At 39.7% G+C, this 27786-nt stretch overlaps 1 protein-coding gene across 3 annotated transcripts in view; it reads left to right on the forward strand.

Annotated features, from left to right (window-relative positions):
* The window catches only part of ARPP21 (cAMP regulated phosphoprotein 21), a 194725-nt gene that overhangs the window by 868 nt on the left and 166071 nt on the right, over positions 1-27786 (forward strand). The gene's annotated exons all lie outside the window — the stretch shown is intronic.

Here is a 27786-nt window from a genome sequence, read left to right on the forward strand (position 1 = left end):
TCTGCTGAACAGTGTGTATGTCTACAGTGCCATGCTTGTGTGCATGCTCAAGGATGGAGAGAGGCAGGTTTGCTTAGGGAGTCGAGCAGGCTCTGCAATGTGGCACCCTCTGTGTGCTGGAAACCAGATACTGCTGCTGCTTCTAAATTAAGGAAAAAAGCAAAAATAAAAAAGAGGTTCATCTCTAAATTCAGTGATTTCTGCTCTGAATTGGCCCACAACCAAGGGCAGTGGGTCAGCCTGAAGTAGTGCTCCTGGAGAGTTAGATTGATGCAAGAGACTGAAATCAGTGCAATCTCTCCCTTGATTATGTTAGGCTTTGGATCAGCACAATCCTTACTATTTCTATTTCTATCTACGTGTAGCTGTGAAACAATTTTTGGGGGAGTTGTGGAATAAATAAGCTCTATCTGGGCCAAATAAATACAACAGGGAACTGACGAGAAAGATCAAACTACATAAGTGCCAGGTGTTTCTAAGCATAGTCTAGGTTTAAGTTCCTTCCAAGAGACTTTTTTGATTGAGGCCATTAAAATTTGGACATAGTCTTGACATGAAAGAAAGAAAATGCCTTTTCTCAGTGGTACTTGTGACTATTGCATGTGGGATTGTGCCTTAAAGCATGGCTCTTTGCTGCAGGAACCATTATGTCTTGGGGGATTGTGAGATCCTTCCTGGGCTAGTGCCTCTGCCTGAGGACATGGTGATACTGTAACACTATTACTGTCCTGCTGCTCCTGACCTCTCCACAGCCAGCACTGTGCTGGGGGCTTGACGTAGTTGTTTGGCAATGAGGACACTATGTAAACTATGATAATCCCTTACATCTCACAGTGCCTTGACTCATGCTTCCAGCCAAACTTTTCTCCAGCTCCCTCTCTGTTTTCCACCATCCGCCCACACTGTCTTCTATTCCTCTTATTTTGATACATGAAGCAGAATTTGCTGTACCTCAAACTAGTGCTTCAGCCATGCCTGAGCAGGAGCTCCCGCACAGGGATGGGCCAGCTGGTGTTTTGCTGGAGGGAGATGTGCCAAGGCAGAGGGAAGATACATGGCTATACCCCCTTGAAAATCATTTATTTGTGACTTTGAAAGGGTCTCTCTAAGGAACTCACAGAGAAGCCATTTGTAAATTTGATGCCAGTTTTTAAATGCGAAACGAAAGTGGATTTCACTGCCACTAAAATCGGTAGCTCCAAGTCCCTCAGGAGAGGTGCAGCAGTCTGTGTCCCTGGAGAGTCAGATGTGTCGCTTCGCAAAAGATCTTGTATCCAGGCAGGAAAGCACAAATGAACATGTGGATCTCCAGCAGTGCTGGGGACAGGAGAGCACATTATTGAAAATTTTATTTATTTATTAAACTGTTATGATAAAATGCTCAGAGTTACAAAAGTTTGAGAAGAATAAAATGTTTATCCCACTTTGTACACAAATCAGTGATCTTGAATAGAAGTTAGAGGGCATATCCAAATAAGTTTTAAAATTAACCTTTCATAACCAAGCAGGTCATGCAATCATCACTCAATCCACACACTTTTTATTTTTTTTTTAATTAAAATTATGTATACTTTTCATAGGAAAATGACATTATGGGTTTATGGGCTCTTGTATTACATTAGGTAGTACATAATACTCCTAAGTTACCCTCCCATCATTCTAATAATTTCTTGGACACTTTGTACGTCATTTCACTACAACATATAACAAGAAAATCCAGTTACATTTTTAAGTAATATGGAACTTCTGTTACTGTAAACACATTACCTCGTCAGAATTATTTTAATTTGCTGTTAAAGAAATAGAAGAATATACTCTAATGATGTATACATCTAGATAGCAAGGAATACAATCCCTTTTATTTTTTAAAAAATAACAAACATCTGCCTTTTCCTATGCCCTAGGAGTATATACACTTGTATGCAATTAAGACTATTATTTCTGTAACATACATAAACCTTGGCTAACTACTCATAAAATTGACCCTTTTATGATCCTGACAGCACTGCTGGTGAAGCTGATGATGGCCAAGCATTCAGTCAAGGTATCTCTTGGTCATTAACAATCTTTCTTCTTCTGGCACAGAAAATGTGATGATGGCCTGTTCCCTCCTCACCAAGGTCTAGGGACAAAGAGCAAGGGAGAAAGGCTGTTTGGCAGAGAGACCGGGAAGAGAAGACCAGGACAGATTTTCTAGCAGATGCTCTCCAGAGCAAAGGCAATATCCAGACAGATTTGTCTACAACTATATTTGTGTATTTTTTAGAAATTCTCACCTCCTAAAAATCAAAAGAGGGAATCAAAGTTACTGGAAACATAGAAAAAGAATGCATGAACAATCTTACTGGGTGCTGAAGAGGTACATCAGTGGAACTACACGACCCGCCCTTCAGGCAGGTCTGAGGAGGACACACCCACGTAGAGCTGAGTCTGTTGCTGTTGAGGTGCCTCCTGTTCTTGCCTCGCTTGTTATTGACAAACTTCACTGGCAAACTAGGGTAATGTTAACATGTTCTCACTATACATGATTACATTTAGACGTCTTTGTCTTGACTCTAGATCTGTTTCAGATCTATCTAATTATAGTTTTCCCTTGTAACTTTTCTGTCAAGTTCAGACAGAACTTGCTCCTCTGCTATGATGGCAACTTCACCTTTGCTTGCACTCTTACCTCTTGCCTTCAGCAATTAAGAAAGGCTAGGTAAAAATCAGTGTATCCCAGTCTTCAGGCTAAAAACATTCGTATGCGTGTGTGTGTAGGACAGGCTGGGAGGCAGGATAATTATTCAAAAGGAAGGAAACCTTCATCCATTTCTCCTTCAAGGAAGGAGGTGAGGTGTTCATAAAGCAGGTGGGTTGGATTCTATGTATTAAGACAATATACTAGGAAAGTATAAAGACAGTGCCTCATTGAACTCTCAGCAACACATTGACTGCTCCAGGCGGGTCAAGTGGTAATGGAAGAATGACGAAATGGAAAACAGCAGCAACCCAGGCCTCTGGAATTCACAATGGTGAATCCCCGTGCAGGGCAAAGGCCCAGAGCAGGAGCAGGGTAGGTGACTACTAGTGATGGATGATGTTGAGACCTCAGAGAGAAATGATATAATAAATGGTTGGTCTGACACAGTAGGAAATGTTTGCGTAGTGAAGTGACGGGTAATAAATAAGATTGTGTTGCTATAGATCCTCCAGGCAGTGCTGGAGCAAAAATACTTTCTGATATTCTTTCTCTAAGGAAAAAAGGTGGAGAGACAAGGACTCTCTTTGGTAATAGCCAGGCATGAAAACTATGTTTGCTGCATACAGTCAGTGTAATCTAAGGCTTGATACAGATCCAAGTCAAGTCCTGCTGCAGCTGTAGGTTCTCAGTTGTCATAGCTAAGGTTACAAAACAACTTCTCTTGCAGTTTGTCTAACGTCACTGTCTGGAGCAGAGGCCCCACTGCTAAATCCACTGGTTAAAACATTGTCTTTTCTTGCACTTGTTATCAGGGCTGCCACGATGATTGGAACAATCAGTTTGCCCCAGGATTGACTAATTATATGTGATACATGGTAATATATAGAGGGATACAGACTCAGCTTCTCCCCTGAAATTTCCAAGTGTTCATGTTTATCATTTACTATAAGTATTTTTCAAGAGGGGAGGGTTGTTGGGGTTTTTTTGGTGGATTGTTTATTTGGGTTTATGGTTTTTTGTTGTTTTGTGTGTAGGGTTTTTTTTTAGTTTGTTTTTTTTTTGTTGTTGTTGTTTGAGGTTTTTTATTGTTTTGTTTGTTTTATATGAATTTTCCTCTCTTGCTTATTTTTATTTTAATCGAATACCAGAAACAGACCTCTGTTGCTGCTGCTGCAATCATTAACTAGGGAAGCTCACCATGCTAGTTTTTGATAGGTAGATAAATGCCTGGATATAGCATTACAAATTAATAACTGCTTTGATTAAGAAACCTATTAATTGCTTTAGCAGTCTGGAAGGGATTACTCAAGAAGCAGGTTAGTATCTCTTGTTAAAAAAAAAAAAAGGGACTATGCTGGCTATATTTTTAACATTTTGAGCTGGTTTTGGAAGTCTTGCCTATAACCAGTCTTGCCCCTTAAACCAGTGAAACAAAGTCCTCTCCTTTCTATTTTTCTTATAAACACCTAAGGAATGTATAAGAAATGTCATACTGAATTTTTTTTTTCAGTATGTATCTGAGGGTTAGTGAGCAACAAGGGAATGAGAGTACTGAAATGGATCTCTTCCTAGCTGCAATGTTTAAGGTCTTGTACAGTGCATTTCAGAATAGAATATTTTCTGTGGGCAATTTTTGGTGGCTTTCTCCCCCTTGAGAATCCTCCTTCATGTAAATGCCAGCTATCCTGCTGTCCATGTTTAAAGGGCAACTATCCTGCAGGAAAAATAACCCCCCTAAAATTTCCCTTTTACACAATTGAGCTCTAGTTTCCAAAGATTATCCTGAAGAAACTGTGAGTTTTTGAGGGCCACTGGTAATTAGGATGGGGGATATTAGTGAATAAGGAAAGACCAGAAGAGCACCCCTTCCAGATGGGGTGCTGGTGTCTACAGTGGGACTGCTAGGACTGTTCAAGTGAGTGAGTGGTTATAAAATCAGCACATAAGTAAATGACATAGTATGTGTGTTTTTTCACACATTTGTAATTTTAGAAGCTTTGTCATTTCAATGTCCTCTTGTGCACCTAATTGCATATCTCCCATTTTTTCTCATCCATGATAAGGGTTTCTGGGACTTATAACTTGGAAGGGAGGTGGAATAGGCAAGGAGGACTATTTTGGAATAGGCAAATAGTGACTTATGATTTGACTTACAATATTAGGCAATGGCCCAACAGTTGCTATATAGACCTACTGAGTACTAGTGTTTAGAAAGTGAAATCTGCAAAACAAAACAAAGCTTTTTTTCCTGACCATACCCCTTAACTATGGTAACTCAATGTGACTGGATAGATTCTTGCTCTTTCCTGTGCTTGGCAGTACACTAAGCCAAACTAACTGGATTTTAGGATTACTTCAGTACAGCATTGGCACCACAGGATTATAGCACAGGACTTACCAGCCACTGGAGTATACAATATTAAATCCTGAAATGTAGTTTCCATAGTATTGCATTACGTTCTCTCCTCATCAACCCAATGTTCCCTAAACCCTGTATTTTCAATGAACAAATAATTGTTCTACTACAGATAACTCTAATAGGGTTAAACCTATTTGGTAAGAAAGACTGCATAGTTTTACATAGGAGAAAAATAGGGGGGGAGGAAATATGTGTGTGGGGAGTTGATAATTATATACAACACAGGTTGGTTCCAACATCATATTTATCTTAATTATTAGAATATGTTCAAGAGATAAAGTTTCCCTAGAAGATAGCTAAGTAATAACAGTGGTTTTCTCTGGTTTGCTATTGCTAGTTTTATTTGTAGATTTTATATGCTTTACAGAGTGGTTGTCAATATGGTTATCCCCACTTTGCAGATGAGGGATCCAATTTCTTGAAGATGAGAAAAAAAGTTGGAGGGTAGCACCAGGTCTGCTGCCGTCCATACTTTGGACTTTCCAAAGAACATTTTACTGCCATCCATAACACTGCTCCCCATTGCAGATCCAAACAGCACACACATATTTGGGGGTTGGATTTCAGCCCCACTGCTCTCCTTTTGCTCACAGTGCAGTAATGAACTGAAACAAAACATTATTCCAAGGGCTGTGTGGACTTTGCTAATGCCAATGAATAAGTAAAGCTTATTTGTCATGACAAGGTGATACTTGTATATTAAGCCAGATCTTAGGCTATTAAACAAGAAAATATTTCCTAATTCTCATTTCACATAGGAAACAAAATTACCGAGAAGGGAAAAAAAAATCAATATTTTCAAACTGGGAATGTATGTTTATCAGCTTTCTGAGAGAGACTGAAGGTAAAATACAAAGCCTCACATAACAATTAAGTTTGAGGAATTTTGCCTTGATATTAGAATCCTTTTGCCTTTTCACACTTGCAGACATTGGGAATATAAAAGCAGTGTCAAGCCAGTAAGGTGCAGAGGGGCAGGGAGCTGAACTGGTTATTACTATTGCAAATGTTTGTCAAGCCCTGAACAACATCCTGAATTCAAAGCCCCATTGGTTGTGAGAGAAGACAACATGTGGAGGGGCAAGAGCTGTTGCTTTGATTGGCACTGGTTGTTTGTGGTGGTGGTGTTGGCAGGAGACAATGTCAAGAGTTTAAGGCCCTCCTCTTGCCGAGATAAGTCAACAGATATGAACACCATCTCTGGCTTCAGCATGACCCAGGCAAATACAATCAGAGTCCCAATGTCCTTTGGTAAACCAGACCGTCAAAGGGTGGAAAGCATAGCTGAAATGATTTTTTAGAGAAGGCCGTATCTGAATAAGCTTATACTAGAAGTTTGTCAGGAAAGCTCAGGAGTCCTCTGTGGAGGTTTGAGCTGTATTTGGTTACAGGAGAGGGTAGGTCTTGGTGTGGACTCTCCTTCTCCTTTGCTAGCCTGGGAGATAAAGAAGGGCCATGAGAAATTTCAATATTTCAACCATGTGCTGTTAGAGCCTGAACTGAAATCACAGGATCATATAGCATATTTTGATTATCAATACTTCTATTACTATTTTTACTTTTGTAGCAGTATTTATATTGGGAGTCCATATGCTTCACAAACTGCAGAAGAGATTGGTATGCCTGTTTTACAGAATGGGGAAACAGCTTCCTTAGGCAGGCTGATCACCAAACCAGTTTTGGTCTGACTTCTCCTCATAAAACCTTTTTCTGCATTGCAAGGAGGCTTCAGCGAACATCACAGCTGAGATGAGAATGGTTTTGGGTAGCAGATTATGGGACAAAATCTTCCAGCCAGAGCTTTCATGAACAGCATTAGTCAGAGTAGACATCTTCATGTTTGGGCCTTGGAAAGGGTGATAAATCAGTCTTAAATGAGCAATTTTATTGATAAATACCTCAGTCTGTGATGTGCGAAAGGATCTGGTGCTTTTCAATGAGTGTAAACTGATCTGTGCCATAGTAGCTAGATGATTCACCAAAGGAAATATCAGAAAACTGAAAATGCCTCATGACAAATGGTCAAATGCAGCTCAGGGCTGATTCTATTGATATCCTGAGTATTCGTCTCCAGATCATTAACTATGGTCAGAGGTGTCTCTGCACTGCTCAGACTCAGAGCCACCAGCTCCACAGCTCATCCCAATTTTTCAGTCTGTTATTCAGAGTGAGGAGATGGGAGACTACCTATTCATCTAACTTGGGATCCTGGGGAACAGTAGGGACCAAATCCTCCTCTCCCTTCTACAGCTCCTTGCCTTCAGGCATTGAGAAGTTTAGGAGGGACTTCCTGAACAGTGTGGCATCCCAACAATCCTGTTTGTTAGCCATGACCCTCATGAATTTGTCTAGTCCCCATGTAGGCTTATTTTATACTTTATGGCCTCTGCAGCATCCTGTGGCAGTGAGTCATAACTTAATTACACCTTGTGTGAATAGGTTCAATGCTGCACTGGAACCAGCAATTAGTGCTTGCAGTGGTGATGCAAAGAGACCTTTTCTCTGTGAAATGTACTTTTCATCAGAGCTACCCCATGAGAGGAGCTGCCTGTTGAAGCTCGCAGGAAATAACAGTTTCAGGGGGAGAAGGGGCCACTGCCAGCCATCATGTTGACGATGAACCAGAGGAGATAGTTAGGTACTGTCAGCGTGGTGTCGCACACCTCTTGCTACCAGCCATTGGAACAATTAAAAAAACCCACATTGCTCACTGAACTCCAACTGCTTATTTGGTTCACTGTGGCCATGGAAACACCTGACCTATTTACACCTTCAGCAGAGTGACTGGTGGTTGGTGGAAGCGAGGTGGGAAAAGCGGAATGCTTTGAATTTGGACACTGGAGACTTTTAATTAAGACGGTGTGTGTGAATGACTGCCTGTGTGCTCTCAAGGGAGAGTTGGAGGAACGTGGCTCCAGCAGGCCAGGGGTTCCTGCACTAGTGCAGCTGCGCCATCGGGTGCTCCTTAAACAGATGTGATTTACCCAGAGCCTCTGCTTTGCATACATAAAATAACACTTTCTTACCCACCATTTCCAAAGGTCTTGTGGGAATTCATTCTCCTGTCACTTTGACAGCAAACTACTTCACACTCTCTCTGCAGCATTCATCCCTGAAAAGTTCCCTGTAGTTGGGAATCAGCTTGTTCTACCCAGGAAGGAACAGAGAGGAGACTCATTCTGCACAAGGCTTGTCTGTGCACCTTACAACACTCGTCTGCTCCTTGCCTATTTCTCAGTACAGCTGGAACGGTGGGAAAGAGCAACATAAAGTCATTTGGACGCATTAAATGGAGCAGGAGATTTCACTTAATTGCAGCTGGGGCATTTACTTAGGCTGCAGATTTCCGTGACAAGATAATGCCATGTAAGTTATCAGACCAGGGGCACAGAATGTATCAGGCTGAGCTTCCAGATTGTGCTCTTCTGAGGGCACATATTAATATAAATGGGCACATTAGGTTCTAGATAGCAGTTACCTGAAATTGACCCTAAAAGGAGATCTGTTGGAGAGGGGAAAATATTAAACTCTAGGTGTAAAGAAGACTTTTGCAGATACAACATAATCACAGTGCGCATTAAGAATGAAAGGAACTTCAAGACTTTAAAGATCTGTTGGGAAATCTTGAGGAAGAAAGGACGTTTGCATTTGATATTAGTGAGAGAGAGTCTTTAATATCCCCAAAGCATCTGATTAATAACCATGGCATCAGACCTCAGGAATGCAAATTTGGTAGCTCTTTAAGATGAAAGCTCCCCCTCCACACGCTTTTTTTTTTTTTTTTAATTTTTTTTTTCGTTGCACATTTCAAAACCATTCATGTTCTGGCAGGTAACAGTTTTTTATCCTGAAAGTAAGGGTTGACCAAGGAACAAACTGTGCAAATTCTGTTCTCAAACACCAAAATTAGAGAGAAAATACCATCTGTCTCCTCTCCAGCCTACTCTTCCTGGTTCCAATAATACCTCCTAGTGGAGAAACAGTCACGAAGCTACCAACACAGTGTACAGCAATGCACCATAATGCAATGGTTTGTGTTTGTGGGGGGACTGCTGCTTCTCCCCAGAAGAAGTAGGTGAAAGCCCTGTTCCCAGCTGGATGGGGAGGATGTTCACACTGCCTTGTGCTGCTGGGCCCCTGCCTGGGCTTGGTGGGACTCCTCTTCCACTGCAAAGGCTTTCAGGTGGCATTCCTGAGAGTTTTCTCCTCGACCTGCTACAGCAATCAAATTGATGGAGCTTTGACAGTAGCTGTGACTCATTTCAGGAAGAAATCCACTTGAGTCCTTGTTATCACTTCAGCATCATTTACATTTTTCCCTGTCAGGGTGAGTATTTTGTCCTGACAGGGCACAGACTGTTTCTTTTGCCCTGGGAAGACCATACAAACAGAATTCCTACCTGGAAGCTAGTGCCAGAAGCTCTTCAGCTGGCTGTCTTTTGTTTCTGATTTCTTTCGTTTCCTCCCTCCTTCTTGTCCTTAATGGCTGTCTGGCTTTTGTAGACTAGTTACACAACACCATTTTTTCCCTCTTCCAGCATCACTGAGCAAATTTCAAGGCTGTGGAGGAGAGAGAGGAGAGCCTGATGCACTGAGCCACCTTTGCCCATCCACTTGTGACTGGGGTATAATAGATACAGTTGATTTGAGACTGCCAAGAGTTTGCTGCCAAATTGAATTTTTCATAAACTGATTACTGCAAAGTGCTCTTGGCAAAGGAAAGTTAACACCTTTGTACCAAGCTCAGCTCAGCATAGCTCATAAGAGGGATACTGTAATAATAATTGTCTTCTGGATCCTTGGTCAGGATTTTGGATTTTCTGAGAAACTGTTTCCATCCCCATTCCCTCACCCATGAGTAAATCCATTTAAGGCTTTTTGCATAGCTGTTATTGGTGCAGACATAGGAGGACTCTGCTGGTGTAAAGTAGCCAACCTCCACTGATTGCAGTTCTCTGAGTTAGTTTAGCACCGAGGGGGTAATAGTATGATTCAGACATGGTTGATAAAGTTATGGTAATCTACCCTTAATAACTTAATCTTAACATTTTTCTCTAAAGAGAGCTATGTAGCCAGGGAAAGGGGCTAGTTGAACCACTCAAACAATTTATCTGACAATGTCTGCCTTGTGTTTTCTGCTTGCAAAATACTCTTCCAGAAAGTTTTTGGTTCATAAGGTGTTTATTCTTCATTTTGTGTCAGTGAGTTACAAAATAGGGAGGTAAATTTGGTTCCTCAAGTTGCAATGCTGTACTTGTTGCTTAATGACTGTCACCCTATAAGCAGAGGGAAACCACTTCCAAGGAAGCAGGATAACCTCCCACCTGCAGGTGAGAGTGCCTTTGCTTATTCAGACATGCTAAGTGGGCAGAGTTCCCCCAAATTTATTTAACTTCCATAAGCATTCAGGAAAAGAAAAACAGAAAACAGATTGTAGTTGAATTAAAGCTGCTATTTGAAATTAACTCAAAAAATACACACCAAGAGCATTATTTTGGACAGACTGCACCCCTTTAGTTTAGCTATGGGAGGGTGTTCTCACTCAGTCACTGTGGAGGACCTGGTTTGCAGTGGTGCCTTGATGTGAACTCCAGTCATATATTCCAGTGTGTGGGCAGGGATCCCACAGTGTGAACATATCTGCTTGGCATACCTGGCATAACAGATGCTGGGTGTAAGTGATGCTTTAAAATAATAATAAAAATCATAATTTCAAATCTCCACCCCTCAGATCACCTTTCTAGCAGGTGCTCCTAGCTTAAAATAAATAATACCTTAACAATAACAACAGGAAGAGAGCATGTTCTTATTTATTATTTTCTTTGCTTTGCTTTTCCTTCATATTTAACGTGGCAGCACTTCACACATGCTACTGACATAGATGCAACAGAAAGCCCTTACTACTCCAAAGAGAAGACATTTATGGAAGTGCCAAGGAGCAGACAACAAAGGCACTTGGCGCCACTGGATCCGTCACCAACATGCCCTTGTGTGGAATAATCTGTACAGTTTACTGGACACACGCAGACCATGTGGTTACAATTTAGGATGAAGCCATCTGTTTAGAAAATCTGAATGGTTTTGATCTTCACCAAAACAAAGAAAAAGAAGTAGGAGTAGTGGGGTTTTGATTCTCTTTGGCGGTGCAAAGAAGCAAGCTGTTTTGAAGTGTTCGAGCAGATCCTCTTCTGCTTGGAAGAGGGGTGACTGTGCTGGTTCATGAAGCAGGCAGGGGAACTGAGGTCACATTTATAAGAATTACAAACTCTCAGATTACAAAAGTTTAGAGTTAATTAAGGTAATGTTGATTTTTATAACTCAATTTTTTTCCACTATAATATTTTACAAATATTGCATCACTTGAATAATTTTGTGGAGCAAAAATCTACAAAAGCTAGGGGAGTGGGGAATGGGGAAACCTGCATGAGGTCAAGACAGAGATTCTTGTTTTCATTTTACTCCAGGAAACTTCTTTTTCTGCTCCCCACTAGCATCTATTTTGAAATGAAAAGTCATTTTGATTTGAAAAATGAACCTTTGCAATTAAAAGTGAATTTCATTCAGGCATTTTAAAGTGTGCTGAACGTTCACTGAAAATTACCTAAACCAATGCCAAAACCTCTCAAAAAATGCTTCATCTAGTGCCTTGATCCAGTGCGTGCCAGCTCTTCTCAGCAGAGACATTATCTATAGCAGTAGGAGTTCTGGTGTTAAAACAGAAAGGGCATATCACGAAAAACTGCCATTTCAGCCAGATAATTCGTAAATATTAAGGAAAATTGTTTGACATGATAAATGATATTGAAAATCACTATGTAGTAGGAGAAAAAAAGTCAGCTGTGAATGTGCTATAGTTAAGTGGCCAAAGAGTTTGATGATAAAAAAGTCATATATTTCTTGTTTTAGTAATAAAAACTATGTTTCATTCTGGTTCTAACATTTCAGACATTGAATAGTGTGCCAGTAAGGAAGAATTTTAAACAAAAAAGAAAGCCAAAGTAATTTTTTTCCTGTTTTTTCTTTTTTAATTAGTTATGGAGGTGAGGGAAAGACAAGCTGCAGTTGCAAAGTTCAACAGTTTCATTAAAAAATAAAATTAAAATTTTTCCTTTCTTCAAAAAATGTACTCCTAAAGAGCAGTATATGAAGCAGACCCACAATAATCAAGCCTTCTCTTGCTTCTTTGCAAAACCACTTGTATCTGCCATGTAGCTTTAGCGAGATGTGTCTGTCCATCTGCCTCTGTTTCTTTTGCTGAGTGCTGAGCCAGAAAGATTATGGCACATTTTGCTTTTTGTCACACCTCTTTGCTAACCCTTGCATGATTATATATATAGTAATTGCATTTCGATTCAGCCTCCAGAAACAGGGTGGTTTTTAAGACACCAATGTCAGGATCTGCCCTGCCTGGCACCTACACACCATGTAGTTCTTGCACTGAAGGAGAGGATAATGTCAAAGACTAAGATGCTCTTTCTCTTCATCCCCAAACCTCCTTGCAATGAGTGCATTGCCAGAGCAGAGGACACCTGGTTTGTGAGAGGGAGTGCAACTGCAGTGATCTCTGTAACCTGTTATTCATCCTCACTGCTTTGTCTCAGCCTTATCCCTGTCCCCCCACTATCTCCCGCAGGAATGGGGACATAGTGCCTGTCTGGAGTCAACCAAGCACAGATCAGGTGAAGCAGGTACCATGACCTTTAGGGTTTTCCCACTCTGCCCCCACTAGGTCTAGAAGAGAAGGCAGAGAGTGATTTGTTTCTTCAGGTTCATTCTAGTAGTCTCACCTTTGTTAACACAGATACCAGATTGGGAGGGGGAGAAGTTTCACATTTATTTCAGAGAAAAAAGCTGAAGTGTTGTTTTGATTCTGAACTGGGAGCTAAAACACTTGACTTTCTCAAGGCACAGAATTCTAAAAATTCACTTAACGTCCTATTTTACTGGCTTTTCAGCTCTGAATTTATTTTCTGTATTTTCCTCCGGTGTGTCAATAGCACACGGTGCCCGTGTTCATCTTTCATTTGGTCTTTTTTGCAATAGCTGAAATACTTATTTTAATTGATTCTTTTTTTAAAGCTTAAGAGCAGCTGCTACTCGGTGTTGACTAACACATCTTAACATTGCTTGTAGATTTCTTTGTCAAACTCTAGCTGAAAGTGTTTTTCACTTTTTGCTCGATCTTTTTTATAGATATCTATTTAGATACCACATGTGAGTGAATTTTACAAAAAATGAAGCAAACTCTCTATTTTAATTTGCATGACATTGTTCTGTTAGACCATATAATCCAGCATCAAACATTTATTTAGACACATGCCTTGCCTAGTTTCATTCAACTTGGAGGCATCAGGCAGAACCCTTGGCAATTTGTTTCCAGTGGAGAGATATTAATGTTTCTGTGTGATAAAGTGTTGTTTTCTTCAGTTTCATCTGTGGCATTGAGACTGTAAAGGCAACAAATGTTGATAAACAAGGCATTTGGAGAGCCAAACAGCCAATCCACACCACTGAAAGCAGAGTGACATGAATTAGAGGCAAAAGTCATCTTTTGATCCATTAATATATACTTTGTGTGCACATATAGGCTGCTGTACAGTGCAATCTCATTTACTTGCTGGCTATATGACAGATGTGGTGCCCTTGTCATCTCTGACCTGTGCTTATGGAAAATGAGCTTTTAAAGCCATGATCTTGTTTATATACTGCCCAGTTTACTTCCAGACAATATTGCATATATGTATGGTATCATCATCTGGTAAACAAATTGTATTTGCAGTTTGGTCAGCATCATTAGTTAATTAGGCCCTGGCTGTTTAGGCACCTGGAACAAGCAGTGGGAATTTAAATTCTTCTGATAAAAGGATTTATTTATAATGAGTCTCACCCCATAATGAGTTCCAGCCGGGGGAGACTGACCATTAGCAGATGACTCACCGCATTACCATAAAGATCAGAGTCACACATTCAATTTTATAAGGCTTACGTACACTCGGATAGAGCACAGATTCTAAAAAACAAATCTTTTGGCTCCAGTGTTTCAGTCGTGTTAAATTTGATACAGTCCTCCTATGCCTGAGAGTAAACAGGCAGGATACAGCAGACTATTTATTTTATTTTGGTTTTTTATTGCTCTTCCTCTCTACAGTTTCAAGAGGAAAAGAAGCTGAGTTTTTAATATTGTGAGAATGCTCAGCCCTTTTCAGCTGGGAGATGTCAGAGGCAGCTGCAGACCTAAATGAAAGGAGCTCATCTCTGAAAATTTGCTATGCTGTAATAAATGCAGGGTTCTGCTGGTGAGCTGCTGATGGCCCTTTAATGTCTTTAGCAGCACTCCAAGGCATTGCGGTTCCTCCCGCTCCCTTCCCCCTACCCCCCGCCCACCCAAGCTCAGGATTTCATCGTGTGAAGGCAAGAGTTCAGGAACAGCAAAGAATATAGTAACAAAAGCTACTGAAGATTTATAGCAGTCTCCATCATTTGACCTGACTCAAGAGGGCATGAGTGAGAACATGCATGGTGAGAGTCCCAGGTGAAGGAATGCTGGCTACAGTAAAAAAGAAGTATCAGGTGACCCAATGGTGATAAAACACATTTCCCTAAGGCAAGTAATGCTCTAGTAACCTCTAACCCTGCAAGTCAGTCCATGCCTGCATGTGAGACCAAGCAACAGCCACTGAAGTCAGAAGTGGTATCTGGAGGAAAGGACATCAGTGGTGAGAAGACTGCCCACAAAGCAGTCTCTACCTTATGGAAGAAGTTATCCTGGTAAAAAGCTCATTTTGTTTTATGAGTTTAGAGCCCTAACGTGAGCTTAGCCAGCACTCAGCTGGTAGGTGTAGTGCTATAAAGAAAAGAATCAGCAATAATCATTATAATGAAACTTCAGTTTTTCCATAACTTGAAATATTGCAGTAAAATACCACCAAAAAGCAAGTTGCTCTGACTGACATGATAAGTGTTAACACTGGGAAATCATTTTCTGTCTAAAATTTCCCTCACATATTTTATTTCAGATGATGCTTTTACATCAGTTTGATTTTTTTTTTTCAGACATAAATAGTCCCTTATATAAGACTTTAACTGTCCCTATTCTTCTAAAGTTGCACATTTGTTCTTCTTCTATTATAGGAAACCTGTTTATAGCTAGGATATGCCAAGAAAATAAAATGGTCCTTTTGCTCCTTTTTCCCAGCATGCTACCCAGCTGTCCCAAAATCTCATTGCTCTTTAATACTGAAGACTTCAAGGCAGAGGGAGATAAATAGAAAGAGACCAAAAGTACCTTTTTATGGGGCAGTTTGCTATTTGGCACGAGCCTCAGTCTGAATCAGTGTTTAATTGTATTTGCTGATCGTAGTTCTGGACATGCTATTTTAAACTACGTATTATCTATTAAAAAAGAAAAAGAGGATAAAATAGAGGGAAATTCATTAAGTTAAATGCAAGTAGAGACTTTGGAGTGCCAGTTTACCAAATATATACAAAATCCAGATGTAATTCATCCCTGATGTTGCAGCCACGATGAATTTATTCCAAGATCTATACAGAAACTCTTAATTCCCTGGTTTGACAAAGACCAGTGATCAGCCAGGTTATATTAGACATGCCAAGCATTAAGGCTGTGGTTACTTTTGGCCTGAAGTTCCCTCAGTGACCTCATTGCTGTCAAGTACTTTCTATGGTATTGGATGCATGAGCACCCAACATTCAGCCTAAAATACCATGAGCACCCAACATTCAGCCTAAAATACCATAGCCGTTAGCTAAAGGTGACAAGTTGGGGGGGGGGGGGCAGAGTTGTTTCTATTTGTTTCCGGGGTTTTTTGTACTCCCTTATCCTGTTATCCTGCAATGTGAAATTCCCCTACTCACCATCTTGTGAGAATGGGGTATATGTCCGTAAACTGGAAAGAGAGCTATTGAAAAAAAATACTTCTGCGATGTCTTTCTCTATATAGTTTATTTAAGGAGTAATGCAGCATTACTCAACCTAGATGGAAAGCTACCTGCGAACCTCAGCAGAGTGCAGAAGAGGCAGGTGTGGAGGCTGATGCTCCCACCTCCACGCTGCCTGGAGAGCAGGCACAACTCTCTCAAAAGTTTGGCAGGCGAAGTGCGGCTCCCAGCAGCCTGAAGTTTCTTACTGGAATGGTTCGTCCTGTCCTCTGTCGGGGGTCCCATGCAGGTGTATCACACTTGATCCAGCTCTCTGCGGCTAAAGCTGCAGTTTCCAGGTGCAGGCAACAAACTTTTTGGCTCCTCATGCTCCACCTTTCCCAGAGCAGCCTACAGAAGCTGTGGCAACACTGTCAAAAAATAATATCAGTTAAGGAAAAAAAAATACAATGGCTGACCCTTTTCATAGCTCATTTTCTTTTAGAATTAATGATTTTTGTAAAAAAATGTAGAAAATTCTCACACCGCACCACACCCCCCAAACCAACTCTGATAACCACTCGGAATATGGCACGGAGTTTGGCATGGTTGTGGAGAAGAAGGGGGGCAGAACATCAAACTCCATGTTGTGTGCCTGTGTTTACCAGGACAGCTTTCCCCTGTGAGAATGATTCCTGGGTTTGTTTTTTTATTTTCAAACTTAGACTTCAAAGGAAGTATGAGAAATACGATAGATCACGTATAAAATACTGAGGCGGAGTGTCGCTGGTTCAGGTCTTTAATCCTTAAATTGTGAAGAACGTAGTGAGTTTCATAAAACCTGGAGGATGCATCTGTGTTCCTCCGGCAGTGCAATAATAAAATCAGTGAAGGCTGATGCTCCTGCTTGGCTACATCGCTCACAATAAACATTTGAAAGGCTCTACAGTAAATGAGGCTGTCAAAGAAGGCCACTTTCCACAGATCATACTAAATTATGTCATGTGAAAAGTACTGCAGATTAGCGGCTCTTAGTTCGTTCAGCGCTTAATGGCTGATCTTGAATGGCAGGCAAGAGGAGGAAAGCTGGTGGTATTCAGCGATGTATTAGCTATGTAAATACAGGGGCACTGTCTTGAACCCAATTCTGCTGCTGTCTGACCCGAACCTTTCAAATGCAAGGGAGCTTCAGCCCGTCTCCGAAGAGGTTGGCAGGAAGTACTGGAGCAGACTCCTGGTGGCTGCGGCACTTTGTGCTACTCACTGCGCTCCCTCTCTGTGGAGGCAGGTTGAGCGTTTTCCTTTTCTCTTTTCTCATTGAAACCATTCAGAATACATACGAAAATGTATATCGTTCTTTGTGTATCAGCGCTACAAGCAGCATCAATGTCTCTTCACTTTTGGTGACTACCAGTAATCCATCCTTGCCTGCCCTGCCTGCCTTTACCCCCTCCCCACTCGGCCACCATCTCTCCTCGCAGCCTTGGTCAAATCAGCTCCTTCTGTCTGCAGCATGGCTGCTCCCAACGCTTGTTTCCATTTTTTATGTGGATCAGATGGATGAAAAGCTCAATAGAAAGGAATTACTAGCATTGGTAGAGTGAATTATTAGTATTTATAGTGCCTCTGGCAAACTCTGCCTTTTTAAAGGAAGTGCCAATAGTTAGTTATGGTGTTTTAATTAAAGAGAGCAATCTATAATTAACAAAGGGGTGCTGTATTTTATATCTGACTTTTATTATTTTTATTAATCAGCAGTATTTAACAAATGTTATATCTTCAGTTTCTTGTAATGCTCTTTTGCATATTTTTTCCCACTTCAAGACAGAAATATTTTTATCATGTTTTAGGACACAGTCAGCCTGACAGGGAGACTCTGTTTATGTCATATTGGAATTTGTGTCGGTGTTGCACAAGTTACTTCAGATGCTCTTCAGAGAATGTAAATTTAAGTTTTTGTGCTTTGAGGTTCAATGTTTTGCTTCCTCTATGGTATAAGTCACCTGCTGAACTTAAAGCATATAGGTTATATAGAAACTTAGTTTACTATCCAATTTCTTCTCCTCACATTAGTGGTCATTTCTATTAACTGAGTGTTTAGGCATCATTGTGCTATATTTAGATAAAAATAATTTGTGTAATTGCCTGTAGAAAAAATATTTTTAGTTGTTCTTTTTATTTCTAAAATTTAGTTTTGTGGTGAACTCAGATATTCAGCCAACTGTATATCCCAAGTGGCCAGTTTGAATGTGAAATATATTTTGTTCTAGTAAATGGTTGTTCTTCCTGCGGTTTTATCTTAGTCTGGATAGCTGAAATTGGTATTGAAACCTAGTAAAGACCCAGGGATGATATCTGAGCAACCTCAAAGAACTTGTATTTTCCTATATTTTGCTTTGGAGATGTATGCATTCAGGTGTAAGTGTCTAGGTCAGAATGACCATTTCCTACAAAATGTGTACAACTATTCATCTGATTGCGCGTTCTTTAGAGACACCAAGAAGCACAGGCTCGAGGATCATATGCTCCTTGCATAGGTTGCTTTGCCGCACAAGCCGGCAGAAAAGTTCCCGAACAGCTTCTCACTATTGGCATTAGCAGTTAACACCTTTCCTATATATGACAGGCCATGTGAAAGAGGTGTACAGCCACCTAAGCTCTCTGTGAAAAGCAGAGTAAAATGGTTCAGAGCTGTCAGTACTACAAGATATATATTCGTTCCTTGCTGTTATGTCCTGCACGCACCGTGCAACCTCTAAGCTGATAGCTCCCAGATCTTAATTTCCAGGCTAAGTCCCTTGAGACTTTTGCAGTCCTCACAGCTTTGGTGCCAGAGCCATTTTCCAAAGTGTAGCCTGATCGAGAGATTGTAACTGCAGATTTAGTCTGAATGTTAATGGATTTGGAATTGATGTAGGAGGGGAGGGGGAGGAAGATATTTTCTTTCCAAACAGAGATGCCTCTAGCCAGGTGAAATTGGTGTGATCCCACCAGGCTCCTGCTTAAAAGGCTCCTGCTGGGCCTGGCAGAAACAGTGACTCGACTTCCGCCTTGGAGAGAGGGGCACACGTACATGCACTGTGTATTTATCCAAGCCTTTAGCTTTTTTCCTCCTGTCTCTCCACCCTCTTCTGCCTTTCCTCCCTCCCACAACTCTACATCTAGTTGTAATTGCTATTGTTTGTTTTGAAATCATTTGGGAAACTTAAAAAAAAAAAAAGAAAGGTTAGCATATTGCTATTTTGTATCATCCTTTATTTCCTTATTTATATTTAAAGATATCTTTTCAAAGAGTAGCCAGGATTTAGGATGTCCAAACCGACTATAAGTTGAACCTTCTTAGACATCCTAGACACCTTCCCTCCTACTTGCCCTCCTACCTAGTGATTCAAAATAAGAGAGACTTTCCTTGAGGGGAGTGCTTACCTGTGCTTAATTAGAGATTTAACTATAGCCTTATACTCTTTCCCAAACAGGAGTCATCAAGTGAATCACAGCCTTGTGAAAATCCCTGGCAGGGAAACGTTAGTTCTGAGGCTTCCAGATGGTTAACCATGCCCTTGTTTTCAACTCTGCTGAATAGTGCACGAAAAGACTCACAGCTAGAAATACTATTTATTTATTTATTTTTGTTTTGGTTGCATTCCCATGCACACAGATTCATGATCCTCTTGAGAGAAAAGTTAGTGAATGTTGGCATTTGCTAAAAAGGAAATGCTTTCTTCTGTCAATGTGTGCATGAGATAATGCAGTTTTCTAGGGTATTGGAAAGAACGTCCTGAAGGTCCCTCTTACTTATTGTTGCTGAAAGAAAGAACTGAAAGGTAGAGGGAAGAGAGCAAAAGATAGAATTAAGAAGCTAATAACTGTAAAAGATCACTGCCCAGGATCTGTCTCTTTCTGCATTTGAATGATTTTTCTATGTAGACAGCTTTGCACGGCACTATTTTTAGAATCTCTTTAATAATTGAGCTGTAGTGATTGTGCTCAGCAGTAAGAACAGGCAGGGAAAATAGCTTCTCAAAGAAAGTGTGCACCAGGGTAATAATTTAAATCAAACCACATTAGAGTGTGCTCCCCGTTCTCCCCTCCCCCGGAGAGGTGAAATGCTGCAGAACACTGAGCACAGGGGGGAAGTGAAGATTGGTCAAGTTTACAGCATGTAATAAAATCCATCAAGAGAGTTTATGTTTTAGAGGTGGAGCACAGGAAGAGGTGATCTGGTCAGCTTTTAATGAATTGCTGTGACTAGGTGGTTTACGAGGGTAGCGCCTCAAGTTCCCACCATCAGCAGTGAATTAGGAGAGAGCAGTGTGCCTCTAACTTGCAAGGAGAGAATTGTCACAGAGGAAGAGCATTTGTCAAACCACACTGAAACAGGCACAAAGCAGTAATCCAGTGAAATGCAGGAAGCTCCAGTGGCACTGTCACTGTTTGATATGTTTGGGTCTTTTCTGGCTGCACAACCAAGTCCCTGGCAGTCACTGGCACAGAGCAGGGTGCCCACTCTGCTCCTATCAGCTGCCTTATACAGGCAGGTTTGCCCATTCCGACTGAAATGTATTGTCCCTAACATCTCTTCTTACAAGCAGCAAACTTGGAGCTCTCACAGGAAAATGACTGAGGTGTGGACAGTAAATCCAAGATTAATGAATCACTGTCTAACATCTCTTGAAAAAGCAGAGACAACAGCTTCTATGGCAATTTGTAGATTAATATCACAGCCTCTGATTTTTTTTTGTGAACTCTATCCATCCTAATACTGTTATTTAAAACACAATTTTGTAATGTTTTTGTTTTTCATTATATTGTGATAATGTTTTTATTAATGATACATCCAGGCCTGATGTTATGGTTACGTCCTCTTTAAGAATTTAAGGCATTAACTTTGCATGTCCATGTTGGTTGCCTTGTCTTAGATTAAAATGTTTCATTACTATACAGACAGAAAACATTTTAAAACCGAAAAAGCTTTGAGACAAAAAAGGATATTAAGTATTATGATTAGCACTAAGTAGTGACTGGCTTTAAAGATATAAAAATAGAAAAATTTCTGTTATCATCTCAGAGTGTAATACTACAACATGCCAATAATTAGAATCCTTTTCTGAATAAACTCATGGGAACTTGTAACGAATTCAGAATTTCAAAAAGGAAATTACAAGCTTCCAGCTTCTATTCTCTAGAATTTTCTTTTAACACAAAAAAATCTATCTCTTAAGAAAGCTGAAATTAAGACATTGAGAATTTCTTAACAACAGAAGAGTCTTAATGTTGACCTGGTCTGCTCAGGTGTCTGAAAACTGTGTTTAAGTTTGAAAATGCACAATGATCCACTGGGAGTGGGAGTAAGGCCTTTACAGATTATAACTGTAAAGAAGCTGAATTTGTGTCTTAGGAAGTTTGATTGTCCCATCAGCACATGAAAGATTCCCCTCAGCATTTCTTATTCAAAGCTTTTACAAATACTGGTTTATTATTTAATATTTCTACACAGATTCTTCTCTTGTGTCACCTTCTTCTCTCACTTCTGTAATAGTTTATATAGAATAATAATATTAACAGTGTGGTATGAGAGATATCCCTATGATAAGCTAGTGTCAAAGTTATTGACTTCTCTTCAAGTTTTGACAACTTGTCTGTCAGGGTAAAAAGACGCTTTTCAAAAGCAATTATAATAGCCTAAGTCATAAAGATCCACAAAAAATATTAGAAATATCATATAGGGCATTAGCCTTCTCTCCTGGTCTGACCTAATTTGGAAAAGATTCCCTTTGAAGTTCAAGAAGGGTATTACAATTAATTTACTTCTATGTGACTTTGTTAGTTGAGCTTTTATTTCCTTTTCTGAAAAAATATTGTGCTTTTTTCACTTTGCTTGTAGTAAGACTGATTTTTAAAGATATTTACTGGCAACTAAATTTAAGCTCAAATTGGACTTGTTCATGACTTGTATACCGACCTGGTTCCCAGAATACTTAGTTTAATCAGGGAGCTGTCAAGCAAAACAAAAAGTAAGGAAGTTTATGTTTCAGAATAAGTTGCTCTTTGGTAAACACATCCAAATTTTTAGCACTGAAGTGTGTATTGCCTGTCTGCAGGCAAACTTTTTTTAAAATTAAAATAAGAATGTCGCATCATAAATAATAAAAGAAATCCTAGCAGGCTTGTGGAAGGGACTGTGTCAAAAACTGGTAGTTTGAAGACCAGGCTGAGACTGTGGTCATTGGATCCAACTAGTGCAGGCTTGCCTGGGCTATCACAGGGTAGAAGAAGGCACAGAAGTAAGGCTGATGAGTACTTTCAGACAGACTATATATTTTCCAGATATCTCTAACTGGTGGCTTCAAGACTGTGATGTGACTGAGGGACTCTTTATTAAGCCCATGATCGGCACTTTTTCTCGTCATCACAAGAAGATTAGCTCGAGAAATCCAGAGTTCTGCACCTTAGTGGTTTCTGGAGGCTGGATGTGAGCAAGACGAGGTGTGGAAAATGCTTAGGACATGTCTGCTGCAGCCTAAAGGATCCACACAGAGAAAGCCCATGAGGGGTGTGGGCTATTCATGACAGATGTCCAAGGGGTCTAATCCCAGGGCTGAGCCCCATGACTGTTGACTGCAGACATGGTGGGACAGTACAGGGGAAAGGCAGAAGTACATGTGGCCAGTACTCTGATCTCCTTCCCGAGAAGAGTTGGGGGTTAGACTATAGCACACCCCATCCTTGCAAAATATGGATTAATTTCTATTTCTTTTAAATTTATTTAAAAGTATTCTATGCTTTCTAACAGCACCCGTACTAACTCAAAAATAGAAAGATTGAGCCTGAAGTGTTCATTATTACAGCAAATTCCTTAGACCCTGAAGAGCAGAATGGCTTTGCTTCGAATTTTGTATTTTATCCTCTGTTTGCTTGCCTCATCCCCAAAGTACCCAGTCTGTCCTCTCCGGTGCTCCCAGCAGGGAAGAAAGAGATGTGTTTGGGGCTAGCTGAGAGTATGTCATGCACAGCTGCTTGGCCACTGAACAACAGACAACTTTTACCTGTGTTTTCCTCAATAAGAGCAGTGGCTTGGGCTCTGCCTACCTGTCCTTATCTATGAAATTTGTAGGATCCTGAAAGCCTGAGAGCTCTGTCCCAGTGGCCAGGAGGAATTTATCAGTTTTGTGGAGAGTAAAGAGAAGAAAGGGAATGTCATTAGACAGCATGAAGGCAACACAATCACATTATCTGACTGGTCTCACAAGCATGCTGAAAGAGAAGTTTGGCCTTCAGTTTTAAAAGAAAATATTTTAGATTTGTTAATGTCATATATAACAGAATATTTATAGCACTATCTAAATGCTAAACAGAAGGAAATATCATTGCTAGTCAGTGGGGATTTATATGAATAAAAAAAGTTGAACATTTATTTGGAGACATCATTTGATAATAAAAAGTTACTGATGGAATAATGGAGGGATAGAGAGATATGAATAGGCAATAAAAAAATTAATTATATTGTTTTCCTTTCAGCCTCATATTTGATTTTATGCTTACTGAATGTTGGCTTCTATTTATTGGGGAGCTTAAGTGTTGGAGTTGTGTCTAAATATAAAATATATATTAAAAAACAGAAGCATGAATTCCTTGGAACAAAAAATTCATTGTTTATGGTTTACAGGTTGGCTGATATGCAAAGAATATGTGTAACATCTCTCTGCAGAAAGGTAGAAATATATATCATTATACTTGCAGGCATTCAGCAGAATGGCAATTTTCAACTTCACAGACTTTTCTAAAGCTCAGCTGCATGAGCCAATTGGACCCATGAAATTGAAAATGAGCTCAGGTTGGTTTGGAGGGATTAGAGCTACAAAGAGCATTCACAGAATGGTGAACCTGGCCTCTCTGAATTATCTGAATCCAACCTCAGAAACTCTAGTTGGAAACTTCATTTGATAGAATTTGCAGCGTGCTGAAGAGAGTCAAGTGGACCTGTGGTCCCAGAGATGGCTTTGTGGCTTAAATGTTGTGAGCTCTCCGCTCAAGCCTGACTTCTCTGAAGCTATTTAGTATTTGAGGGTATTTAGGTGGATTATATGTCAGCTGGAAAGCCCATGAGTCCTAACTGCTCGTGTAAGCTTGTAACTCTTCTTCTGTTCCTCTTAACCTTCTTGTTTTTTTTCCAAATTATGAGTGATGGGAATTAGTATTTAATTCAATAATTTTGCTTTCAGCGGAGGGAGAAAAGAAGTAATTTAAAATTTAATTTCTCCTAACTTTTTTAAAAGAGACAGAGCTAATAGTTAAATATCTGGGAAATCCTTCATGTTTCACCTTGTTAGCATCTCCAGTGTTCTCTGTGTAAATTCAAAGGCATCTTCCACCATACATTACTAAAATAACAACAAGAGTTCCTGCTTTTGCTATATCCCAATGCCCCAGCATGATGGAGATTAAAGTGAAGAAATATTTCCAGTAAGAACTATGGTGGCTGAAATACCTGTACTGGTGACAGAAATAAAAGCTACCTACTGTTGGGAAGGCACCTGTTTCCTTTTATTGCCTGTGACTTTCTCGTCTCTTCAGTGTTCAGCCATTAAGGTATAATGAACTTCTTAATGTGCATTTGTTTACAGAGACAACTGACAGAGGGATCATTTAATTTGGTCTTCAGTGTATTTTTTCAAAAGGGAAAGCCTACAACTCTTCCTACTGAGATCTTTTCTTTGTGGAGGTAGCAAAGGCTGCTGTTCTACAGAGAAAAAGCTTTTATAGATTTTAGGATTATTTGATGCACTGGTAAGTTTTTAAATTGTGACTGTCAGCAATTGTATCAAAGCAGAACTCTAGTCACAGATTCATTGCACCATCTGTGCATTAGATAAAAGATTTGTTCATTTAAGGATATGCTGAAAGGGAGAGAGATGAAGAAATTAAAGACTCCTATATTCACGGACACTAGACTGCAGTACAGTGAATGGTGTCTTTGTACATAGTTTTTTCACTAAGTCTTGTCATCACCAGTTTTATTTTTATAACAAAGATTAAGAATTAACAATAAAATATAGAAAAATCTTTGTCTCATGTAGCTAAATATCTTTCTGCAGAGGCTGATGTTTTGTTATTTGTTTGGGGATTTTTCCCCTCTGGAAGCATGAGAGAAGCTCCTGTTTTCATAATGGCACATTTCTGCCATTGTTTTAAATCAGATTGTCCTTAGCTAACATGCAATCATTATCCTTTATTAAGATACCCATTACAAAATGACAATTACTTTCTATGTCAATCTAGAGAGACTGAAATTACAGTTAGTCGGCTTTTTAGTAGTCTCATAGTGAAAAATAAACCCCTAGAAATGGAGAGTAATGGAAAGAAAATGACCATTTCAAACCAGCTAGGTAGACAAAGCAAAAGACATCTGAGTATTAATTGTAAGGAAATACAAAATCTCTCCATTGTTATGTTATCAAAATCCCTTGGGACAAGGCAACAGGTAATTGTGAGATGTTAAGTTTACTGAAAGATCCATTTCAAATTATATTTTCATTTAGAAACTAATTAACAAATTTACTTGTTAACACATGGAAATATCTATTACGTTCCGAAACATTAAGAGGCTGGACACTGTTCTTCATATGTGGCAATGAAGTTACATTTGGTTCGAAGAGAAAAAGTCAGTTCAAACTTACCAAGAGGACATACATATAATCTATACATATAAATACATATTTGCAGCGTATATATGGATATGCTGGTACTTTATATGTATTCATTCCTCTATTCTAAAATGTTTCCTTGAATTAAGAGTGTTTTATCGGACTACTAAGTAATTTAAGGCTTTGTAGTGCATTTGGGCAAGTATGTTTTTCTTACTAATTTATTTTCATTAGATACTCAGATATATAAATGCACTTAAAGCAAACTTAAATAGCTCTCAGGAAGCAAAAACTGCCTTGTGTTGAAGAAATTTTATGGTACCATTAAGGCTGACCCTAGATAACTGGTTAGGAAGGTTTTATGCTATCACTGCAGCATTCAATATAAAGTGCTAATCCAGCACTGTTACGGCTTCTGAAGTTAAATGGAGTTTCCTGATAGGTCTTTGCAGTTATTTTACAGTTGTTATTCATTGATAAGTAATGGTCAGATCTTGTATGCTTTATTATTGTTATTATAGGTACCTCAAGCAGGAACAAAAATAAGGGATTTAAGAGTACTTTAAACATCCAGTACTGGCATATTACAGTGCTAGTACCCTGTGAGTCAAATTTTCAAAAACATTTGACATTCAGGCTGAATTCTCAAATGAACCTAGATTTCAGTTCTGCGCTTCAGTCAGAGAGCAAAGAAAATCTTGCTCTGGTAGCTATTTTGGGGTGAAAAAACCAGTTAATTTGACTGGACCCAGCATGCCACCCTGGTGCAGTGACCAGCAGCATCCCCTTCCAGCCTGGGGAGGAAGGAGGAGCACACAGTCATGTGGCACAGAGGCTACTGACGTTTCCTCCTTCTGCTAAGATTACAAGCACCTGCTTACAACCCTCAAGGCTGAAGAGCAAGGCTGGATTCCTAAGTATTAAATATCATATTAAGTATTAAGATGCCATTACTTTCTAATTCAGCAAATTCAGGATGTTTGCAGAATATGAGGCTTTGGACCTAACTGGCTTTTTGAAACAAATATCTTTAGACAGTGCTTGAGACAGATCTGTGTATAAACATACGCAGATGCAGATCATGAATAAGGCAGAATGGAAGCAAGACTTGTAGAAAGACTTCTGCATACCTGCACTAGGTTGTTTACACACAAATTCATGGAATATAAAGGGTGAACATTTGTATCATCTTCATCTGATGACAAACAAAAAAAGGTAGCAGAAATCAAATTTCTAATATCTGCAACACCTTCTCTAGTACAACCCTCAGAGCACCAGCATAAAATGGTCACAGTATTTCTTCAGAAACTATATTTCTTGCACCATGTGGTAGGTAACTCTGATAGCTGAGACATGGCCACTGTCATCTACTCAGATACTGCTGTAGGTGGAGCAGGTAGAACAGCCAGACACTACCCTTTCAAAGACAACATCATCTAAATAAAACCCTCTCTTATTTCAGTTATTTATAGATCTGCCTAATCCTCTGCCATTCTCTGGATAGAAATGTTCCAAAGTGTATGTTTTGGGTGAAATTTCATTGAAATTTCATTCAGCCATCCAGCTGTTTTTAAGAATAAATGTAGGCTAAAGCTGTGTCTGTTTTTTTCTTATTAAAGCCAAGCAAGCAGAGGAACCATTCTAACAGACTTTCCTGAAAAGCCCCACTTCCCCCAAAACCTGAATCAGATCTTTGAAAATAGGTGTAGTTTTGGAGATGTGCATTTTTGTTCCTCCCATAAGCATCCATTAAAATTACATGTTTTGTAATTACTCCTCAGATATGTGCAGTAGAGATTTCTTTTAATTCTAGTAGCTAATTGTCCTCATGTTTTCACAACATTCTGTAAGCTAAATTCTCTAAATAATTTAGCTGTCCAAAGCTGTCCAAAGCTGTATAGTGAGTTTTAGCAGCCAGTCTTGGCAGCGCTGTGGATCTGTTAAGGAAATACCAATGGACTATTGATTTTCTGGCCCTTGTAGTGTTTTTTTTTTGGGGGGGGGGGGTGTCATAATATGCTGCACAGAGGTTTTGGCTCTCAATGTTAATATCTGAAACTATCTGACATGCACAGATCATATGTGCCATATTTCTCATGAGGGCCTTTTACAAGTCATGGCTTTCTCAAGAGCATGATATGTGTGTTTTATCAGCTCTTTAG

The sequence above is a fragment of the Pseudopipra pipra genome, chromosome 1 (assembly GCF_036250125.1).
Source record: "Pseudopipra pipra isolate bDixPip1 chromosome 1, bDixPip1.hap1, whole genome shotgun sequence".
NCBI classification, from domain to species: Eukaryota; Metazoa; Chordata; class Aves; order Passeriformes; family Pipridae; genus Pseudopipra; species Pseudopipra pipra.